Source organism: Ochlerotatus camptorhynchus, unplaced genomic scaffold (genome assembly GCF_037179485.1).
Source record: "Ochlerotatus camptorhynchus isolate MF236.1 unplaced genomic scaffold, CSIRO-AGI_Acam_v1.1 ptg000170l, whole genome shotgun sequence".
Taxonomy (NCBI): Eukaryota; Metazoa; Arthropoda; class Insecta; order Diptera; family Culicidae; genus Ochlerotatus; species Ochlerotatus camptorhynchus.
The window spans coordinates 1,636,102-1,643,031 of NW_027040660.1; positions in this window are offsets into that span (position 1 = coordinate 1,636,102).

Genomic DNA, 6,930 nt, shown 5'->3' on the forward strand with positions numbered 1-6,930 from the left:
TGTTCATTATGTTGGTTTGCCTTTGCGGGCTTCGGTTCGCGAGAAAATGTTGCAAGGCATTGTTTGCATTGGTTTGTTTACAAAATGGAGTTAAGGCCATTTTAATTGTTGGTCTTGATATCTCAGATATGCTGCAAACATCAATGTTGACAAGAAAAAAAATTAGGCGTTATCTAACCAAACCATTTTCCAGGATGCTTTCTCGTACTGGCTGCGTTTGTATTAGATTAGATTAGATTAGATTAGATTAGATTAGATTAGATTAGATTAGAGTAGAATCTTATAGCGAATTCGTTTATTATCGGGGTTGAAACCTAGTACAAAACCGAACTTTTTGTCAGTGCGAACCTCAACCTGAGCTAGGTTTAAAAAAACAAACGAGCAAACTGACGCTTGTTAGAAAACAAGCAGACCCAATCTTGATACCCGATCCAGGCTGGAACTAAATAATAGACCAATTAATTGATTGCATGAAGCGTACCATGGAGTCGCATGGTTGCTTAGAGAGCTAATGAACCGGAAAATCTAGGAGAACTGGGAAATTAAAAACAACTGGGCTATTTAAACAGGAAATTACTGGGAATTAGATTGCATACCTACCATGTTTTAACATACCGTTCCGATTCAAATTTCGGACGATTCAAATTTCGGACACTTTCATTTTTAATTAAATATTACATCCAGTTAGAAACAAAGTAATAATGTTAGATGATCGTGGAGGGCACTAGTCAAAAAAATTTAAAATTTACTAGACATGTGGATCATATTCGACCGAGATAATCAACTTTTAAAAGTGTCCGAAATTCGAGTTTAAGTGTCCGAAATTTGAATCGGCACGGTACTAATCTTGGATAAATAATTGCTTCGGCAGGCAGTGACTGTTTTGTGATAAAGGAATGAAACGGATGAGGACGATGTCCCAGTACTCGGTCTTCTCTCCAAGCTACTTTAGGACCTTGACGGTGGCTTCAAACTTCTCCACTGGCGAATGAAGGTCAACTGAGAAAAGAACTCAAAAATGGCGTCGATATAGGACTGCTTTAAGCGAGCGTATTCTGGAAGTGGTCCATCAGCAAATTTCAAGCGAAGGGGTAATTATAGGCGCTAATCAGAATGGTTTGTACCAGTTTTAGAGCGTCACCATCCAAAGACGACCGAAGGTATTAAAATCTCTCAATGTTGGACAACTCGAGCGAAGAATGAACCAGCGAAACAAAGAGGTCGTGGAAATTGAGCCAGTCGTCAAGATTTCCACTGAACACGGGAAGCTTCATCCCAGGCAAGCGTACGTTGGACGAAGAAGAAGCAGGGAGCTCGTATTAGAAGTGTTCGTGCGGGGTGACGAAGGCGTTTTATTCATGGATATTAGGAAGCCCTTCACCGGTGGACACGGTAAGCATGTCCAGTATGTCGGTGGACATGGTATATTATAGAGATATATTTCTGTTTTCTATCCATCAATATATCTTAATTCTTTAGCAAAATACAATTGCGTTTGCTTGAAATGGATTAGAAGAAGCAATACATTTTAACTAGACACCACGAAACAATTACACTAGTTTACAGCATTTTTGAACTCGGTAAGGTGATGATCATTTCCAATGCAAAATCCTACGCTGAATTCAATGCCGTGGTCAGAAAAAATTAAAGTAGAGCCATTTTTGAGATGTACAAAAATTTTGATTTTTTGAATTTTGGACAAAAGTACGATTACTAAAATGTCAATATCTTTGGAACTAGTGCACCAATTTTAAATATTTTTTATGAAAATGAAGCTAAATAAATTTGCTATCGTTCACTTAAATATTATGTCTTAATTAAAAATTTAATTTTGAAGTCATTTAAAAATTTACAGCATTTTTTTTTATTTTTCCTGCGAATTTTCCATAAAAATCTTGTTTTAATCAACATTTTAAATGGGATAAAAAGATTCCAAAAATCATTCCATAATTTATTCTTAAAGTCCATTCAAAACCGGAGAAAATGAGCCTTTAATGGATGAAATCGGTTGGAAATTGTCGAAGTTATGAGCATTTTTGTAAAACACTTAAAAATGTTACTGAAATACAACAGCTTTAGAGTTCCTTTTCTAGGTGTCGTTGTAAGCATCCAAATCGCATGTAAAGTTTTCATGGGAGATTCTTTTCTCTACATATCAATTTGATTAAGGTATATCAGGATTTAAAACCGAGTTGATACAGAAGAAATTTATTTAGGTTTTATTAAAAATGATTGAGAATCGAATGACTTTGTCTTCGATGTTTTGAACTTGTTTCTCGAATCAGAAACCAACAATAGTCACCCATCATTGCTTCATCCCAAAACCCTTGGTAACGACGTTCCATCATCTTCATTTGTTGGTGAAAACGTTCGCCGTGCTCATCACTCTCGTCACCAAGATTTTCCGGGAAAAAATCCATGTGAGAATGTAGGAAATGTATTTTCAAAGACATATTCACACCTGTGTTCAGTGAAATAAAAGGATTTGAAATTAATTATATGTAACAAACACAATATTTTTGATTTATACCTATTTTCTCATAATTTTTGAGCAATTCATCGACGGCTTCCTCATAATCTGGGCTTCTGAAATTTCATAAAAAGGTTGTGACAACACGCTGGAACGATTTCCACGCTTCTTCCTCATCTGGTGTCAAAACTGTATTGAATGCGGAATGATTGAGCAGTTTTTTGATCTGTGGGCCAACAAATACTCCTTCCTTTATCTTTGCGTCAGATAAATTTGGAAATACTGATTTCAAGTACTGGAATGCCGGCCCTCCTTTTTGCAACGCTTTGACGAAATTTTTGAATAGCCCAAGTTTTATATGTAGTGAGTGGTGGAAGTATTATGCGTTCTTTTACCACAAGAAGATCATTTTTAACGTTGTCTTTACCAATTGTGAAATTATCCCGTTTTGGCCAATCTTTTCGGACGTAGTGTTCCTTACGAGCTCGACTGTCCCATTTACACAAAAAACACATATATTTTGTGTATCCCTGTTGCAATCCAGTCAACATGGCAACCACTTTATGATCGGAACAAATTTTCCAATTGTGTAGATTGTAATTTATCAAATTGAGCAATAGAGCCATTGGTTCATACGTTTCCTTCATATTAACGGCATGAGCTAATGGAATAGAAGGTTTCTCATTCCCTTGATGCAGTAAAACGGCTTTCAAGCTCAACTTGCTGCTATCGATGAATAAACGTCATTCAGCTGGATCATATGGCTCACCAAACTCTTCAAACAAGCCGTTTACGTCATGGCAAAAACATGCCTTGTCCTTTGTAGAATAATATTTGTCAAATTTCTTGTGACGATTCCTGTGACAAGAAATTTTGACCTCCTTGCTCAGCATGTTGTGTTCTTTCAAGCGTGATGCCAGCAATTCGGATTTCTCCTTCGATAAGTCGAGATCTCGCACCAAATCATTAAATTCGGATTGTGTAAACAGTTTTGGGTTTCTTTCCAATTCCACCTCGAAGTCTTCCTCGCATTCCTCCTTGAATTCCTCCTCACTTTTTGTAACGGTCGATTCAACAGAGGGCGCTCGTTTCCGCTTTGGATAAACAGGATACGGGACCGAACTTGAATGTGGAACAGGTTTTGTCATAGAAGCCACTTGTGGACTCAACTGTTTTGTGACGTCCTTGTTGCTTAACTTTTGTCAAGCAGAAATAACAATCCGTTGCATGACAAAATGGTCGACGCCATATGGTGGGCATGTCAAAGGACAAATAGCGACTGACAGATAACAAATAAGTGAGTTAGTAAGTAAGACATTAACACTTATCAAAAATAGATGAAGTAAGATAATGTCGATCAGGAAAGAACAAAGCACTACCATGCTGTACATAAATTTTTTATATGAAAGTTATTCAAAAAATCAATTTACCTTGCGCCTGACATCCACCTAGCCAAGCACGTTTTGCACGAACTAAATAATACTTTTGGAATCCACGGTTCGTCAAAGTCTCCAGGATTAATTTTAAAATAAAGCCTGTATGCAGTTTGCAACGAAGCAGTGAAATGGACCGATTTCAAAACTTTTGAGGATCATTTTTACACTTGAATTCACGTTTTGTCGTATACATCGTTAAGCAATGTTAAAGAAAGAAAGCTGTCAAATTGAGTTGGTTGCGTTAGGTTCTCGCCGAGCGGTCTCACAAACATTAGCGTAAATTATATTGTTGAAAATATCCCATTTAATTTTGCGTGACAGCTGGTAGTGTTAGTGAAATGCACCGTATGCGTACACGTCCGCAGAAAGGCTTACTGGAAGTGGTGCATGAACCTAGGAGCGGGACAACGGCCAATCTTGGAACATTCAATTTCCATGATTTTACAAAAAAATTCATAACTTCGACAATTTCCAACCGATTTCATCCATTAAAGGCTCATTTTCTCCGGTTTTGAATGGACTTTAAGAATAAATTATAGAATGATTTTTTGAATCTTTTTATCCCATTAAAAATGTTGATTAAAACAAGATTTTTATGGACAATTCGCAGGAAAAATAAAAATAAATGCTGTAAATTTTTAAATGACTTCAAAATTAAATTTTTAATTAAGACATAATATTTAAGTGAACGATAGAAAATTTATTTAGCTTCACTTTGATAAAAAAAAAGATTTAAAATTGGTGCACAAGTTCCAAAGATATTGACATTTTAGTAATCGTACTTTTGTCCAAAATTCAAAAAATCAAAATTTTTGTATATCTCAAAAATGGCTCTACTTTAATTTTTTCTGACCACGGCATTGAATTCAGCGTAGGATTTTGCATTAGAAACGTTGGTCAACCACTAAAGTTCACAATTTTTATGTTGTTTTGTAAACTAGTGTTATCATTCACTGCACGAACGCATAGAATCCACTAGGGTAAAATCCGACGGTAGTCCGAAAAACTCCAGTCATTTTTTGCGAAGTTCAACGGTTAGGGCAAAAATAGTTCACCAGTTCACTTGCGAATTCAAAACCGTTAATAAAGAAACTCGTAGTCTAGACAACGATAAAGTCACGCACAAAGCTGTAACATTTAGCTCCGCGGCAAGTGTTGGCAGCTTTTGTAAACTAAACAAATCACGTTGCCAAGTCGTCTGACAATATCAGCCTGAGCTGGCATTCGAAGGTAATAACAGGTAATAATGTATATTTCAATTTCAGTTAGTTTTATTAATGAACCAATTGCGCAGATAGAATTCAATATTGTTTATGCTGAATCTTTCTCAAGTCCTATGTTGATATGTTGCTTCCTGTTGTTTGCGAATCGACCCGATACCATGTGGTAATAGTCACACGCAATCGAAACTTTTAACGGAAATGATTGCGTCTTAATCAAACTGTTTTTCAATTGGTTTGCGCATCCACCACAAGCCAATACACGGCATTCACCCCAACGGCCAATTTGAAGTGAAAACTTGAATTTCACGAAGTTCAATTGTTCCAAGCGAAGAGCATGTAAATCGGAAGTGATTATCATAATAGGATGAACATTTTCCTTCTTGGCATTAAGCTGGGAAAGTTTAGTGGAATTTTACCTGGATTATGGATCATTCTCAGCATCCGTGAACATATCAAATTGGTTGCTCAAATAAATTTCATCAGAAGGAGGATCAAGAGATTGCCCTTTTAACGGATGTTCAATAAAAAATGAGATTTCAGTTCCGTCCAGCGCTCTTGTTAGAGCATCACGACTAAGTTGCGTCGTACGGCTGACCAAGGCCCCTTCTCCAATATTCATTGACGTTTTTTTTTTAAAGAATAAACATTATGTTTTTAATAAAAAAATACTGAAACCGTTGAAAATTTTTTTTTCTACTAGCTATATGTCTAAAAAAAGTCTCATATTTTATTGAACATCCGTTATTTTGCGTTAAGGTACCATGGGGGCAGTAAAACGTTTCTCCAAATCGATTTCCAAGCAGATTACTATAAGAATCCGAAGAATCGAAGAGGAATTTTCCAAATAGATATCAAAACAGGATTACCTCGGGTGGGGTCCAAACAAAGATCGAAGAAGAATAAGAGTCGAACAAGTTAGAAAATGTTCAGTTAATTTTGAGCGTTGAAAAATGCTGTTCAAATTTGTTGTAACTTAAGGTAGCAGTAACACTTCCTTCAGCAAAAAACAAATAGATCCGCACGGCAAGAGAGCACGATTTTTTTAAGAGAGCTGATCTTCACAACATAAAGGGCCCCATTACGAAGCATAAGATTTGATCAAATTATCCGCAGTTCTATTTGTCCAACGAACCCAGCTTGGTGAATAAATAAGTTTTAGTTGAAAGCCAATTGTCTGTCATAGTTCTGCAACATAGGAGACTTTTTCCTGTAAAAACGACTATGTTTGATCAAGTTTCTTCAACGCGAACAGGAGTTATTGAATTTTGATACATTTTTACGTTATTGTCCTTTGTGTGCAGTGTTACCAGTATCTTATTTCAAGATGGCACACCCTTGATTTCTGCTCTAACTGACATTCTTATTTCGGTCATCCGATCCTATTGCATGCCATTTGTTAATTTTCTATAACGACAGTGTATCAAAGTTGAAATGCACTGCACCTGTGAATTCAAGCATGAATCTCTCTATAATTGAAATTCATTTAGCTATTATACCATTTTACATCACTAGTAACTGACACCTGCTCCCTGCAAAACTTTTTAGATAGCATGTACCGCAACCAACTTTCGGTTTGCTACTTGTCTATGATCTGGTGTGCCTTTCTACCACCACATTCAATGCATTCTTCAGTTCAGACCATTAACCACGAAAAACCTTCATCTCTCTTCTTTGTCATCCCATCCCATCAAGTCGATAAGACCTTACACCGGATTCAGCATCAACAACAACAAAAGCACCACATCAAAGCGCACTTGCAGCAGAACGTGTGGCTTACACCAAAAGCCAAAGGATTGCTCGA